At 44.0% G+C, this 17,745-nt stretch overlaps 1 pseudogene; it reads right to left on the bottom strand.

Annotated features, from left to right (window-relative positions):
- Positions 1–14,004: 14,004 nt before the first annotated feature.
- On the bottom strand, positions 14,005–14,123 carry LOC145397717 (5S ribosomal RNA; annotated as a pseudogene).
- Between the last annotated feature and the right edge of the window lie 3,622 nt (positions 14,124–17,745).

Genomic DNA, 17,745 nt, shown 5'->3' with positions numbered 1-17,745 from the left:
CCTGCAACGTACCCGGTCTGATTGCAGCCTCGTGTCAGACTAAAAACAAATCACAGTGTATATCGACAGAGCAATATTAGTGAGCAATATTAGTGGTAATAATCTGGAAACAAGAATAACAAGGGCCGCCTCATTCACGTATCTGTCCAGAGTTACTACAAATTACTTACTGGATGTGGCTCGCTGGGTGGACGGTAATGGAGGGAGAGAGAGGGAGAGGGAAGAGTAAGGGAGAGAAAGGGAATTGGCAGGGAGGAGAGAAGTATGAAGAAAATGATGAATGGATATGGATGAGGATATTTGGAGGAAGGGGTGCATGTACAGGAAAAGAAGGTAGGCTGAGAGAGAGAGAGAGAGAGAGAGAGAGAGAGAGAGAGAGAGAGAGATAGTGATGGCATTATCGCAGGTGTGGAGAGACAGGAATGTGTTAATCTGGCCCACTCATGTTTTATACCTCAATAAACTCTGATTACCGCATCCTCTCACACTTATTCCCCTATATTTTCTGTCCCTCACACTTGTTTCTTTGCCCTACTTCCAATGTTCGCATTTCCACTCATTAAGACTCTCGCATTTCTACCGCCATTCAAACTCAAATTTCCATCCTCATCAGAACTTCTACATTCGTTTTCATTCTCCTTTACCACAATATTTTCACGGTATCATACTCACTCTAACACTCCCACTTGCATATTCATTGATTCGCATTTTTATACTAACACAATCACATTTTTTCACTCTGCCATACGCACTCACTTTCACACTTAACACTCACAATCTCACACACTTCATCTCTTTACTGTACTTGCTTCTCTCTCTCCATCCACTATACAATATCTTAAATTTTCAATTTTCTTCCCTTCACCTTCACTACACTTCTCTTTCCCTGCTAATCTTCTCCCTCCTCCTTTCCTCATCTCACCAACAAAACCAGACTGTAGAATACAATGCCTTAATCAGCAGACTTAAGGAATTGCCAACTTTCTTTAGCCCAACTTCTCTCATTTAACCCGGTGATATTGTGAGTGTTTCAATAAATCCTCGTTTTGGCTACACGTATTATATTTAAGTACTTCGTGTATACTCTTTTTACTCTAACTTGGCCCAGACTTTCGTCCTTTTGCAGCTTATATCACATAGCTTAGTGGCAGAAAAGGACAACTATATGGCTCTATATCCTTGACACTGCAATTCTTCACGACTTGCACCATATTCTAGTGTTCATCTTCTGTTACAGCTCAGCATTCCAGACGGAAAGATGGCAATTCTAGGCCAAGTAAGAGTAAACAGAGTATAGTATATCACAGCGCAAGACATCATTCAGACATTTTACGATGATTTTTGTTACAAGACTTTTACTCAGGTGATATCTGGACAACATAGGGAAGCAGAAATTGCAGTGAACACCGACTTTCGGTGCCACACAAATCACAGTTGATGCGGTGAAGGCTTGTTGTGTTCAGGGCAATAACCTTAAATAACCACCCTAAATTGCCCAAGAAAAAATCATTGTTACCGGTGTGGTGTGGGTGGAGGCGGGGATGGGCGAGTGTGTGTAGAGGATTTTGCATTTATAGGTGGTGTGCTTGACCTTTCCCACCCTAACCCACCCTCTGTATACCCCTCACCCTCACCCTCACACATACACTTACCCTCACTCTTAACCTCACACTTATCCTCACCTAATCCTCAACCACACACTCAGCCTCACCTAATCCTCAGCCACACACTCATCCTCACCTAATCCTCACTCTCACACTCGCCTAATCCTCAATTTCACGCTAATCCTCACCTGACCCTCATCCTCACCTAATCCTGAACCTCACACTCCCTCACTTAACCCACACTCTCATTCAGAATAAACAACACAAATGGTAATGAACTTCAAGAGAACAATTTTACAACATATCAGAACTCAGAAACATAACTTAAACCTGACAGTGTTGATGGCGTAAAATGAGACAAACATGAATCAGCCACCCACAGACTTACTCCTCTCACATACAAATAAAGGTATAAAAGGAATCAATAGTTCATTTACACACATCAGGTTACAAGGATGAGGTGGAGGGATGGAGTGGAGAGGTACTGTATATGAGAAGAGGGTGTGAGCTGGGAGCAGGGGAGTGAAATGGGGGGGGACAGAGCGACATGGAGGCGATCTGTTTGTGGCCACCCCTTACGGGATTAAGGCGTCTGGCAATAGATAGATAGATAGAGAGATACAGATAGGTTACCAGTTCATAACATCCCGAGGTTCCCGTATATATCTGTTCAATTTAGGAACATCTTATAAGGGTTTAATAGTTTGAGTGTAAAGGAATCACTAACCTCGCCTGTACATTATGCAGTGACCTTATAGGAAAAATCAGGACCCACATACATACAGGGTCTGACCATATCGACCCAAAAACGCGTCGCGTTTGCGCATGACGTCATGGCGAAGACACCAGGTGAGGTCTTCCGAGAAGGGGTTGCCATATAGTGAGAAGTAGACTCGGTTGCTCAGAGGTCACGGCGCCAAACAGGTCACCTCTGTCACCTGCACTTTATTCCATTGTATGTGCCCTGTGAAATAATGCCTACCAATTGTGCATTGTTTGGCTGTAACTCTTTGCTGAAGAAAGGTGGGGATATAACTTTCCATATTTTCCCCAAAGATGAAGAGATTAGACGTAAGTGAATTCATCTGTGCAAGAGGAAAGACACAATTAATCTGAATACTGCTCGCATCTGCAGCCTTCACTTTGATTAAAGTGCTTATAAAAGAAATCTAAAATATGAACTTCTCAAACTGCATATTCCAAAAAATCAAATACGCCTTGAAGGGCACGCCCTGCCAACGCTGAATCTGCCATCAGCTTCATTAAATGTTAAGTCCCTTCCCCTTTCTCTCTCTCTCTCTCTCTCTCTGCATAGGTGCATATCCCTGTATATGGTGGGCTATGCTCTTTATAAGCTGTACAGTATATCTCCCCTCACGGGGTTAGAGCTTGCAGAAATGTGGAAAAGCACGTGGTGCATTGCATTTACCAGCCCAGGTAAAATAAATTGAGGCAACTGGCCACCGCACTAGTATGAGTTGCTAGTATTCATATTTACCCACCATTATTTTGTTCTACCCACGTACTGTAGGTAACCATTACTGAGTACCCTAGCAAGAAAGCAGTAGTGTTGAAAATTAAGTACGGTATATCGCAGAATGTATTTATTTAAAGCAGGTTCGTAACGTAGTAATTCCATCTGGAAGCGTTTGGCAAGATGTATGTTATCATCCCCCCCCTTCCTTCCCTCCCTCCCTCCCTCCCTTCCAGGTCGCAATAACAACGGTGCCAGGTCGTTGGAAATGATTTATACAGCCACTTTTCGTTCTCAAAGAGTGAATAATTCGTAAAAACTATATAGCTTTTCATGTACATGAAGCCACAAAGAGTATATGAAATACATTCACATATATTTAATAGCTCGGATTAAGAGATTTGTTATTTATAATTAACGATTTGGTATCTACGCAGTCTCTCTCTCTCTCTCTCTCTCTCCATGATATATGCGGAATATATACATTTGACATACTGTGGCTTAAAACCAGCATAAAACCTAAGCCTTACCAATGGTAATTTAAAAGGCAACTGGCAAGGCATTGTCAGTACTAATATATAGGCATGTGTCTCTTCCTACTGAAGTAATTAGCCTTTTTGTTCGATACCGAGCATTTTTCAGGATGCGGGTATTAAACAGAAATTTGGCTAACTCGACACGAAAGCTGCAGAGTAAGATGTCGAAGTTAAGGAAATGAAGCCTGCATAGTAACATATAGTCAATACCGGTAGCAGTACCAATAAACATCCGGTATCATTTATAACAAGATGATATCCGTGTATCCTAATAAATGCCACTATTAAAGTATATTGTGTTTATTTGTAAATCATGTACCTTTAAATATGAGAAGGGAGAGGTTAAACAATCATTTGAATTGAGGAAATGTGTGTGGGGAACAGAGTTGTGTAAAGGAAGCAAGGTGGGAGGGGTGGGTATGGAGGATGACAGACAGCTGCACCTCACCGCGACTTGAGGCCTCCCTCTGAGGTCCCAAGGGAGATGGTGGGTGGGGAGAAATGGAGGGAGTGCCCTGTCTCAAGCGTGACGTCAGTAAATCTGCGTAGCTGAAAGGTGTGAGAAGACCCTATATGTATATGGGTCCTGGGAAAAATGTTAATAATAGTTGCAGGGTGGGGAACACTTTGATATGATAACTTTAGCCTTACACACACGCACGCACGCACACACACACACACACACAGTAGTAAGCAAAGGGCAAAAAATATGTACCAAATAAATAAGCATAAGTGAGAACACGAACACAACTGAACAGGAACAAAGAAAATGTAAATAAAAGAGAGTAAAGAAGATTAAAGACACGGAAACAAAGAAAACTCAAAGGAAACGAGAGAAAGAGTAAGGAAGTATGAAAGAATAACTGTGTGTAAGGAGGAAGACTGGAGATGAAAGGGAGGAGAGACAAAGGGGAAAATAAGAAAGGGAAAAGGATGAAGAAGGCAGGCGGGAAAAGGGCAGGGCGGGGGCAGCTGACTTATAGGGAGGGAGGAAGGGAGGAAGGGGAGGGAAGAAAGAGGGAGAGAAGTGTAAGAGGAAAGAGGGAGGGAGAGGGCAGGCGAGGAGACAGGGAAGAAGGAAGACAGACAATGTGAAACGACAGTCTGTGTGTGTGTGTGTGTGTGTGTGTGTGTGTGTGTGAGTGTGTGCGCTCATCACCGCTTGTACACTATCTCCGAACCGTCTACATCGAATTACGGCAAGGTTATCTCGTTGAAGACAGGTGTGAAGGTGTTAGTGGAGGTGACACAGAATGTACGACATGTTGATGGGTCTGGTGCAAGATAACGTTTCATCCGCCACATTAATTCCCCCGTGTCATCATCATCATCATCATCATCACTATCACCACCACCACCACCACCATCATCACAACTCTCCATCTACCTCCCACTCCTCAGTCAAGTCCTATTAAAACTCTTCCTTCTGCAGCCTAAAGTTGTATCTAATATTTATACTGTAGGAGCTGACAAAGTTTGGGTGTAAATTATTCCTTATTTACTACGCACCACCCACACACCTTTGCTTTATCAACTTTCATTTTATATTTATTCTTCATTACGTGTTTGTTTCATGCTGCCTACCTCCCTCTTTATCTATACCCCTCCTTCAATTCTTTAATATGCTGATTCTTCCTCTTCCTTTCTTGATTCCTCATCTCTCTCTCTCTCTCTCTCTCTCTCTCTCTCTCTCTCTCTCTCTCTCTCTCTCTCTCTCTCTCTCTCACTTCATTACCTTCACCCTCGCCATCACGTTAACCCTTCCCCTATTTGGTCAGTTTTACGAGGGTGTGAGAAAAGAGGAGGGGAAAGGAGATAAGGAACAGAGAGAGAGAGAGAGAGACAGACAGACAAAGACGAAAAACTTTTACAGCCTAGTTGCTATAATATTTAATTATTCACGCGGGGTAGATTCTCTCTCTCTCTCTCTCTCTCTGGGTGGGGTGGAATTTGAGGTCTCTTTCCGAGGATCATCATAAGAAAATCCTACAAAATGTGTGTCTATTCCACGGACCAAGCGCTTTCACTTTCCCATATTTCTTTCCATTCTCTTTATCCTCCTCTCTCCATCATTTACTTTATCCCTCTTTCTCTTTTTCTTTCACATTCTCTTTCCTTCACACCTCTCCTATGGCACCTCTCTCTCTCTCTTTCTCTCTCTCTTTCATCATTTACTCCAGGCAGGACCCTCGCTAATCACCTCTGAATCTTTAAATATAATGAGAATATAAAGATTAATTGGCTCTTTCCTTCCTCTCATTTTTATTTCGATATTTTCCTCCTCTTCTATGCTCAACTGTTCAATCACCTTCTTTTTTATTCTTATTTTTATGTTTATCTGTATTCCTGATCTCTCTCTCTCTCTCTCTCTCCTTCTTTTCCCCTGCTGTTCCACTGACCCTTTATCACTCTCCTTGTACTCTACGTCATTCCATATATCCCTCTACCTTAAGCATTTCTTTCCTTTCGTTACTCATCTATTTCAACTTTATCTTCATTTCGACTCCAGTCCCCTACTCTCCCTTCATCTTCTATCCTTTCCATTTATATTTCCCTTCTGTTCCTCATCTCTCTATCCTTCAGTCATTCCCATCCCTCCATCAACGCACCCTTCCCTTGCTTTCTCCTTCCTTCCCTCCCTCACCTTCACACACTCTACCTCTCCTCCTATTACTCCTCTTGCCTTCCTCTTCCCCCTCCCTGTCCCTCTCAAGGCCCCTCACTCCCTCCACCCAGCAGTTTAAAATTACCATCTCTAATTTGTTTAATTAGGCCGACTTGTGCGATAAATTAACTGGATTTTTATGAGAAAGTTAATTTTGGGATATTGTTCCTTTTGGTGACTCTCTCTCTCTCTCTCTCTCTCTCTCTCTCTCTCTCTCTCAAAGTTAACAATAGTGCATATAAACAAACTGAAGCTTCTCTAAAATCATGAAAACCTCCCAGTGCCAGCAGCAAAATAATGTGTGAGATCATTTTTATGCCTCCGCCCACCCATGGCAGAGGAGGCATTATGTGATTGGCCTGTCAGGGCGTGCGTGCGTTGGTCCGTGCGTCCGTAACACTCTTGTGGGCGCGATATTTCCTGAGCCCCTCGACGGATTTCGGCCAAACTTTTGTCAGTGATACAGCAGGAAGGAGAGATGAACTGATTAGGTCAGCGAGGTCAAGGGGCCAAAGGTTAAGTTCATATAGGGTCGAATTAGTGTACCGTAGTCTCATTTCAACCCACAATGAACCTTGTCATGGAGGTTGTATGGGGGGGCCGTGTGCAAGGCTTGGCAGGGGCATACCAAGCGATGTTTTGCGTCAACACCTGCAGGCCCGAGATTCCTGCGTTTCATTTGGTATATATATTTTCGTGGGCATCTAATACGATTATATGCCTACTACGTGCCATGTTATTCCTGATCTTATTTTCTGTCTGACCGTGACCACTGAAGGATCATCACTCACCTCTGCTTGTTCACCCTACCGCCTCTCTCCTCCACGTCTCCTCTCTCGCCTCCATCACCACTGTTTATTTCTCCTCTCTCTCCGACACCACACAGTTTTTTCCCCGTTTTTAATGCCCAAACAAGGAGGGGGGACTCGCCTGACAGGTTCCAGGGCGTGTTTTGTTGGGTGAGGGAGAATTCTTTGTACCTCTTCCTCGCCAGTTTATTTATGCAGGTTAATATTCTCCTCTTTACTCACGCTACCTATGTGGACATTAGGAAGATGGGATATAAAGGAATATTAAACTGTTATAAGCAAACTATTCCGGTAAAGAAAAGGTGTTAAGGAGCATAGTCTAAGGGTACACTGCCCTTCCTGTCAAATGTCACCATTTACCCATTTTTACTGCTCTCTCTCTCTCTCTCTCTCTCTCTCTCTCTCTCTCTCTCTCTCTCTCTCTCTCTCTCTCTCTCTCTCAGTGAAGCCCTGTGCTGGTCCACCTGGTAATGAAGGCTTCCTGTGATGAGATTATGAGGGGATCACTGGCAGACTCCTGATGTGGTGTGGTGGCGACTGTGGTGAACTGAGGTGGTGATGGTGGTGTGGTGTAGTGTGGTAAGGTTGCGGCTGTGATTTGGTCTTGTGCGGTGTGGTTGGTAGCAACGGTGGTGGTGTAATATGATCTGGTGAGGAGTGGTGTGGTAAGAAGCGGTTGTGATTTGGTGTGGTGTGGTGTAGTGTGGCAGGACCTGTGGTGTGGTGTGGTGTGGTAGGGCGGTGGTTGTGGGGTGGTGTGGTGGTAAACATAGCATGGGTGGCAGGGCGATGGTGGTGGTGGTGGTGGTGGTAAAATTAATACTCTACCTACTTCCATCATCACACTACTGTATATCTCGAAGCTGCTGCCACTTAGAAACATTTGCGAATAAATTTTTCACAATTCACAGAAAGAATAACCCTTCACTACAGCAACACACTTCTACTTAGTTCCTGCCATCACCAAGCACATTACGACTCAGAAAAAAAAAAAATCTCACGCAGTACATGGGTTTGTAATGGTTATATCTCCTTCCCCCGTCCGTAAGTCTGTCCTTATCTGATATTACTCATCTGTTGGTACGTAGGATTAGACGGGAAGGAAAAAGGGAATCGTAATGAAATAGTTACGACAAAAAAACACATGAGTAGGCTATGTTTTAGGTATATTGTGTGTGTGTGTGTGTGTGTGTGTGTGTGTGTGTGTGTGTGTGTGTGTGTGTGTGTGTGTGTGTGTGTGTGTGTGTGTGTGAGTGTGTGTGTGTGTGTGTGTGTGCAGATGAAGTGAATCAACTTAGGGTAGTGGATGGTGCAACATATACTTTGTGTTACACCCGTAAGAGTTTTAGGACGCAGATAATCCTAAAAACAATATTTGCAGTTTTTTAAGGGTGAAAATTAAATATAACGTGAGACAATAACCTTCTCACCCTCACCCTTACCCTAACTATTCCTCACACACATTCTCACCCTCACCTCTGGCACCTTCCTCCTCACTCTGACCACTCATCCCACTCCCTCACTCTCACCCTCATCCTCCCACCTACCCCTCCTTCACCCTCACCCTCACCCTAAGCTCGACCACTCCCCCTCTCACCCTCACCCTCTCCCTCACCCTGACAACTGCTGCCTCACTGGACGGCAGCTAATTAATCACACATCAATTTGCCATTTCCATCCGTCCCTGTCTTTCTCCATCTCTCTCTCTCTCAGAGAGAGAGAGAGAGAGAGAGAGAGAGAGAGAGAGGGGGGGGGATGAAATAAACACAACATTAAGGAAAACATAAAACTGAAGTAAAGACGTCTGAAGCAATAAAGCAAGACATAACTGAAAGGCAGGAGGTGGGAAGAGGGAGGTGAAGGGAGGAGGGACAGGAAGGAATTGGTGCACAAGTGGAGGTGGAGGTGGAGATGGAGGGATGAAGGGAGATGTGGAGAGAGGTGAGCGAGAGGTATAAAGGGTTTGGAGGTGGGTGGAACTCGAGAATAAATCATCATCATTATCATCATCACCATCATCATCATCATCATCATCATCATCATCAATCTCTTTCCACTTTATATATAAGGTGGTTAGGATCAACTATCGAACATACCTACATAAGTACTACAAAATTAATGTCCATATAAACAAAGAATATAAGAAGGTATGGAGGAGGAGGAGGAGGAATAGCATGTTGCATCCAAACATGAGTGGAAAGTGAAGGGAGTGAACAAAGAGAGATGATGGAGAGGATGAGAGGAAGAAGACAGTGGAAGAAGGAGGAAAGAAATGGAAGGGGGGATGAAAGGATAAGAGAGGAAGAAAAGAGGGGAGTGGGAATGGGAGAAAAGGAAGAGGAAACGGAAGAAAGGATACGAAAAAGATGGGACTATGGGAAGAGTGAGATATGCAATTGGAGAGAGAGAGAGAGAGAGAGAGAGAGAGAGAGAGAGAGAGAGAGAGAGAGAGAGAGAGAGAGAGAGAGAGAGAGAGAAACGAATATATAACTGTATTGTATATTCACCTGAATGTTTAAATATGTATACACAGCGAACATAAACATACACTAATATCCAGCATGACACTTCCAGGAACACATTACCCCCACGCACAAATTACATCTACACACACACACACACACACACACACACACACACACACACAAAGTAACTCGTGCATTCTATCTCACCTACACACTTTAACAACCAAAATTCGTCTGTCATTTCCTAACTACGCTTATATATCCCGTTTTCCCCGTCTCTCGTACGTATTTCTCTTCCTTCCCACCGCTTTCATCACCCAAGTCCCCTCCTCTCTCCATACGCACTTCTTCCTCTTTTCTCATTACTTTTCTCCTCTTCCTCCCCTTCCTCTATCTTCAATTCTTTTCACTTGATCACTCCTCTCTGCCTTCATCCCCGTCCTCTTTCACTACTTCTTTCCTTACCTTCCTCCACCTCCTACTCATTTTCTTGCTCTCTTCTTCCTATTTCTCTCTACTTACCTCCTGCCGACACATTCCCTCCCTCCCTCTTCCTTACCTCCCCTCTACCCCATTTATCACCGTACACAAACGCCTCTCCACTCCCCTACACACACACGCACATACAGGTACACACACAGGGCGGGGCTAGGTCTGCGTGTACGTGTGCTGGACGGTGCCTGTGTGCATGTAGACGAGTGTAGTCGTGTGTATGTATCTACGGTTTCTGCGTGTGCGTGAATGAGAGAACAGACGTACACAGTCGTGAGTATAAAGCCTGGCATACACATGACATACGTACAACAGAGGAAAGGAGGAACCAAAATATAAATTATGGGAGAAGGGAAAAGATGAATTAATCCCCTGCTGGTCTCCCCTGTCTTCCCTGTGCTCTCCCCTTCACTGCTTAATTCTGTCTTTGTTTTTACTATGTTACCTCGTTTTTCAATGTGTATTTATGCTCTTTTTTCTCGCTTCTTTTTCCAGTAGTTTTCACTTTCTACCCTCTATACAATAGCCTCCTCTCTCTCTTTCTCTCTCTCTCTCTCTCTCTCTCTCTCTCTCTCTCTCTCTCTCTCGCACTACCCTGGTGTGAACTGGAGGGCGCCAGGGCGTGAAGTGTCCAGGGTTTCTGTCACGACCATCTAGTTAAGGACAAGGTTAGGCACTGCTATTGGGGGGGAAGGTGGAGCGAGATGGGTGGAAAATTCTCAGTCCCCCCCTCTTCCCATACCCCTCCATATTCCGCGCTGGAAAGTCGATAAGCACTGAGAAAGGGGGTAGGAGTGTGTGGAATTGCAGCTGCCATCGTGGGTTTATGTTCAGTACTTGGAGTGAGATAATTACTGAGTGACCTGTGTGGGAAAAGGAAGTGCGTGCTGAGGTTATGTTTATTATATATTGGCGCAAAGGAGGAGGGGTTTGTGTGTGTGTGTGTGTGTGTGTGTGTGTGTGTGTGTGTGTGTGTGTGTGTGTGTGTGTGTGTGTGTGTGTGTGTGTGTGTGTGTGTGTGTGTGTGTGTGTGTGTGAGAGAGAGAGAGAGAGAGAGAGAGAGAGAGAGAGAGAGAGAGAGAGAGAGAGAGAGAGCATAAGCCAGACTAAGCCTCTGCCATTACTGTGGTGGAGAAAGCCCTGGAGGTAATCTGCTCACTGGAGGAAAGTCTCTCCACATGGGAAGTGAAGGAGGTAAGAGGCAGAGAAAATGAGTCTTGCTAAGGTGTAAAAAAAAAAAAAAAAGAAAAGAAAAAGAAAAAGAAAGAAAAGTGGGAAGGAAAGAAGATGGAAGACGGAGGAAGTAAGAAGGAAATGGCTGATAATGTGAGGGGAAACTACTGAAGAAGTGGAAAAGGAAATATAAAAAACGGTGATGAGAAACAGGTTATAGTGGTAAGAATGAAGGGATACCGAAGGAAAGAACAAAAACCGAGGATAATGTTATAGAAACAGTAATGTAGAGATAATGCTGAAAATGTAGAAGGAGCACACACACACACACACACACACACACACACACACACACACACACACACACACACACAATCGTCTCATTTTCTGTCTTCTATCCTCCCTATTTAATGGCAACACGTCCTGTCGTCTCCTTTTTTTTTTTTTTTAATGCTAGGAAGAAGGAACCAAAGGCCAGAAGCGCGTCAGATTATCCTGCATTTTTCCCCCTTTTAATACAGATTCCCAAGCAACTCACACTGGTAACACTGATGTATGGCCACAGAGAGTCATCAGTGTCGATTGCTGTGTATTTATCCGACTGATTTTCAAAGCAGTGGAATAACACACAGGAGAGGTGACAAGACCGCTCACTTTCACTACTAAACTCACTTCCACTGAACTCACTCACTTTCACTAAACTCACTCACTTTCACTACTCAACTCACTTTCACTAAACACTCATTTCCACGACTAAACTCACTCACTTTCACTACTCAGCTCAGTCACTGTCATACTCAACTCACTTTCACTACCAACTCACTCACTTTCACTATTAACTCACTTTCACCCTGCATCCTTACTTCCTTAACATCACATCTCCACAGACAGCACCAAGAGGCCTAACCAGAGGATGTAAGAGAGAGCAAGAGGAGGCCGCCGAAGGTAAGAGTAAGAAGATTCATTTGTATGTGTTGTGTATGTATGAAGTTTTGACAGTGAAATAATGTACCGTATAGTTTTTAGTGAATAATGGGCTAATGAATGTGAATATCGGTGGCAGCACAAATGAATATTAATCCCTTCACTAGTAGTAGCAGTAGTAGTAGTAGTAGTAGTAGTAGTTGTAGTAGTAGTAGTATTTATTCTCGATACCAGACCTGGGTGGTGGAAAATGGGTTGAAATGAGGGTGGTGGAGGACTGGGTGGTGGAGGAGGGTGAGTGAAGTGTTGGAGTGAGGGTGGGGGAGGTCTGGGTGGTGGAGGAGGGTGGGGAAGGTCTGGGTGGTGAAGGAGGGTGAGTGAAGTGTTGGAGTGAGGGTGAGGAAGGCCTGGGTGGTGGAGGAGGGTGAGTGAAGTGTTGGAGTGAGGGTGGGGGAGGTCTGGATGGTGGAGGAGTGTAAGTGAAGTGTTGGAGTGAGTGTGGGGGAGGAGTGGGTGGTGAAGGAGAGTGAGTGAAGTGTTGGAGTGAGGGTGAGGGAGGTCTGGGTGGTGGAGGAGGGTGAGTGAAGTGTTGGAGTGAGTGTGGGGGAGGTCTGGGTGGTGAAGGAGAGTGAGTGAACCGTTGGAGTGAGGGTGAGGGAGGTCTGGGTGGTGGAGGAGGGTTGGTGAAGTGTTGGAGTGAGGATGGGGGAGATCTGCGTGGTGGAGGAGGGTGAGTGAAGTGTTGGAGTGAGGGTGGGGGAGGTCTGGGTGGTGGAGAATGGGTTGGGTCGGCAGTCAAGGGGCGATTTATTGGTGACGGGGGAATGGATTTGGCGATTGAAAAGGGGGGACTATGGTAATTCCTGGTGATTTACATGCAGCAAGGAAAGGGACTGCTGTGGCCGTATTCATTCAGCTTAATTGTATTGCACTCACTGTATCATGGAGAGAAAGGTTTAATTGCTTTATTGAGTTATGAAAAAAAAGAGGAAAGTTAAATAATATAAACAAACCAGCCATCTTGATCTAACCCCTTCAACACGAGTACGTCTTTATTTCATTTTGACCCGCATCCTCGTCAGTTATGGAAGCTCCCGAACACCTTCTTAGCCATTTACTTTGCTTATTACACCTTACTGTCCTATTCTGTGTTCTATAAATCCTTCACACATCGCCATACTCTGCATAAAGAACGTACAAAAGAGTATTAACCAGACATATCCAAAAATAAATTGCTGAGGAAGATGTGTTAGGGGAGCCGTTTGATGCACCAAACGCTTTATTTAGGTCAGGGAGATTCCTTTGGGCTTAGTGGCATTTCATTAACTTTTACCGAGTGCAAGTCTTTTGTTGAGAGAGAGAGAGAGAGAGAGAGAAAAAACTTCACACCAGCATTGGTATTACACACGGTATCTTATACATCAATTCCGCTGCCACCTAACCATTTTTTTTTTTTTTAACTTCAAACTCCTAATTGGCGAGATGAGATTTTACCTTCAGTAACGCTTTCACTACGGTCTCTTAAGGATACTTGGTGATTTATGACGAAAATTTTTCACTGGAAAAGCATTCTTCTTATATTCCCGTCAATCTTAGTATGTCTTTCGAACTGTTTACAATCTCCAGTGTTTTAGATTAGTGTTCGGCATCTGGAAATGAATCATATTTTTGTTTTTCTTTAATTTAACTCTTATGGAAGGGAAAACTTACGCAGATTTACAACATCTGGGTAAACATATTTTCATTTCATTCATTCATTGCCAGACGCCATGTATCCCAAACGAGGTGGCCAAGGGCTTAGAGTTAACTGTTTTACAGGGAGGAGCACTAATCCTCCACCAACCCCACTTGACACGTAGGGATGCCAACAGCATCTGGTGTTCCCAGGCGGTCACCCATCCAAGTACTAATCAGACCCAACGTTGCTTAACTTCGCTGATCGGACGGGAAGCGGTGTACTCAACGTCAAATCCCTCTCACTTTCCTCCCTCTAATTTATATTCCACATCCTATCATTTTACATTCGTTTCTTCCCGTCTTCCTCCTTGCACACTATCTCCCTCACTCTTCCTTGTCTCGTGTCTTGTAAGATGGTCCGCGTAGGAGATAATGAAAGGGGAGATAAGAGAAAGACAAAGTTGGAAATGATGATGGAGTAAATGAAGACGCAGACACGAGAGGCTGAGACGCAAGACTGAGGAAGATATAACACGGAGGAAGGGTGCAAAGGACGAGAGAGGTTGATAAGAGATAAGAAGAAAACAATGTGTGTGTGTGTGTGTGTGTGTGTGTGTGTGTGTGTGTGTGTGTGTGTGTGTGTGTGTGTGTGTGTGAGAGAGAGAGAGAGAGAGAGAGAGAGAGATTACGACGATGAATCTCGTCTTTCTTTTCTCTTACAATTCTCCGCATCCTTCCCCTCACTGACCCCAACACACACACACACACACACACACACACACACACACACACACACACACACACACACACTACATGGTCGGTTAATAGTGGGGTGTGGGCGGGGTTGGGGGGGAGGAGGATGTTGAAGGCCGGTGCAAGTCAGTCCTGGTAAGAAGAAAGAAAAAAAAGAAATTAGAAAAAGAGCAAGAAGCGGTGCCAAGGCACAGCAAACCCGTCCCCGGCGGTCATTTTAGTGCTGACGTATAAACACAACAGGATATCTAGTCAAAGATGTCACATATCAGATTTGGAGTAAACAGAGTGAAAATTGACGATTTTATCTCCATTTGAAATTTTAGGCCCAACCCACCTGACACTGACCCCCCTACCGTTAACTGGGGGGTGACCCCCCTGATGTAATGAGGCATGTTATAGGATGCAGATTTGAAAGATGCACCTTTAGGTTTTGGTTTCATGTCGCTATGACGAATCTGAAAGGAGTTATGACGAAGAAATGATTTTTACCCCCCCCCTCCTCGTTTTTTTTTTTTTTTTACATTTTTTGGCCCTACAGCCTGGGCCTGGGCCCAAAATTTAATCAGGTGATCAGAAGGTCATAGCCCATCATCCCTGTAATTTTTGTCAAAATCGCACCAGTAGTTTTCGCGTAAAGTTGTTAACAGACAGAGAGACAGACAGACAGACAAACAAACACAGAAAAACCGAGTGAAAGTAATACCCGTCTCCAAGCCCCTCCTGGGCGGGGGCAGGGACGGGTAGAAAAGGCAGATCATTATATTTGGAATACCTGAATCAACAAACACAGAAAAACCGAGTGAAAGTAATACCCGTCTCCAAGCCCCTCCTGGGCGGGGGCAGGGACGGGTAGAAAAGGCAGATCATTATATTTGGAATACCTGAATCAACAAACACAGAAAAACCGAGTGAAAGTAATACCCGTCTCCAAGCCCCTCCTGGGCGGGGGCAGGGACGGGTAGAAAAGGCAGATCATTATATTTGGAATACCTGAATCAAATTCTAAGACTGCTTTTCGTTTCATATCTGCTGTGGTGGTGAACGACTTTCTTCCTGTCTTCTTCCAAAAATGTCTTCCCTCCTTCTTTTAAGAAATTTATCCCTCACATCCTGCTCGTCTTCCTCAATCCTCCTCTTTCCTCTCAATTGCTATTTAATCTCCCTCATCTGTTCCCCCTCCCATTCACTCTCCTCGCATTTTCTCCCTCCTCTGTCTCGGTCGTCTCCTGCAGATACTATTATCTCTGTCATTTCCTTCCGTCTCTTCACCATTTCTTTCTTCCATTTCCACCCTCATTTCTCCCTCTTCCCTTATCTGCTCTTCCCTCTCCCTCCTCAGTCTTTGTCGTCTCCTCCAATCATCTCCATCACTCCCCTCCGTCTCTCCACCATTTCCTTCTTCCACTTCCATCCTTATTTCTCCATCTTCCCTTTTTCTCTACATGCAATCACAGCGTTAAATCAGAATGGTTTCTACAAAAATATTTCTTTGTCACAATTCATCACTCCAAGTCACCCTCTCTCATGTACTTCACCATTTTCACCCTTCACATCGTTCTCGGCCTTCCTCTCCTCATGCCCCATTCTCCCTCCATGTATACACTCATTATCAACCCATTCAGTTCAATGACGTGTTTGGGCTTTTCTTCCTACCTCCAAACGATCTATAGGGGAAATGAAGGGGTAAAAGTAGACTGTAGTTAGCCATTAATTCGTAAAAGCCTCTTAGCTGAGTAATTTGACCTGATGGTATAGTAGGACTCGCGTACGTTTGCGGCTGTGGTGTGGCCCGCACCTGTGTACAATGGTGCCACGTTTCCCCAACTTGCGATGTGAAACGGAAGCTATTTATGTACAAGGCATCACAAATTCGATAAATTCAGATGAATAAAACTTACACTTGTGTATTTTGATGGATGAATCAACAGTAATCTTATTATGCATAAAATATTTATACAGTAACACAGAAACATGGCATACATATTGTACAGTGTTGCTAAAAGAAATTGTAGTCACTTTTAATGGTTTTTAGCGTAGTTTTAGGGTGGGTAATAATATCACAGTTATGGATATAAGAGAATGAGCCTGAAAAAAGAAGAAATATGCCAATATCCAAAGTAAAAGAAAAAATTCATGTAATTCTTGTGAGTGGCAACACTGACACACCCAGTCTGGCCTAAGGTAAAGTACGTACCCCTCCGTAGACCCAAGCATAGCTTGTACAGGTGTTGCTAGGGAAAAATGCTCACATTTACTGGCTTTTACCATAATTCTAAGGGCGAGGAATAATCACATTTATAATCATAAGCTAATATGTAGGACAAAATAGTAGGCATATGCCAATACCGAAGTAAAAAAAACAAAAACATTATTCACTCGCGAGCGGCAACACTTCCACACCCAGTCGGTGAGAGAGAGAGAGAGAGAAAGGGAGGGAGGGAGGGAGGGAGAGAGAGAGAGAGAGAGAGAGAGAGAGAGGCAGGAGAGGGGCATGCATTGAATGCATTGTCGGCATCACTAAATATAACAAAACCAAATTAACAAATGAAAGCACAATTATAAATAACTTATAAAAGAATCAAAAGTACTCAGGGTGGCTCACATTTCCCGCCAGGAGAGAGAGAGAGAGAGAGAGATAACGGTATAGAAAACGTGGCAACACTGTACACAGGTGCGGGCCACACCACAGCCGCAAACGTACGCGAGTCCTACTATAGAAATAAAATACACAAGAGGTCGCAAGGAAAGGGTTAATCTGTCATTCCCCAGGTGCTGAATACTGACAAATTACCTTATTATAATTATCTCTTTCTCACTCCAGGTACATATTCCTTTCTTTCTCATTCCAGGTACTTATTGCTCTCTCTCTCTCTCTCTCTCATTCCAGGTACTTATAGCTCTTTCTCATTCCAGGTACTTACTCCTCTCTTTCTCATTCCAGGTACTTACTCTCTTCCACTCATTCTCATTCCAGGTACTTATTCCTCTCTTTCTCATTCCAGGTACTTACTCTCTTCCTCTCGTTCTCATTCCAGATACTTATCCCTCTCTCATTCCAGGTATTTACTCTCTTCCTCTCTTTCTCATCCCAGGTATTTACTCTCTTCCTCTCTTTCTCATTCCAGGTATTTACTCTCTTCCTCTCTTTCTCATTCCAGGTATTTACTCTC

This window comes from Coenobita brevimanus, chromosome 42 (genome assembly GCF_032717465.1).
Source record: "Coenobita brevimanus isolate Jiangsu-jjx chromosome 42, ASM3271746v2, whole genome shotgun sequence".
NCBI lineage: Eukaryota > Metazoa > Arthropoda > Malacostraca > Decapoda > Coenobitidae > Coenobita > Coenobita brevimanus.
Note: the sequence above shows the minus strand (reverse complement) of the source record. Positions and strands in the feature narration are given on the sequence as shown.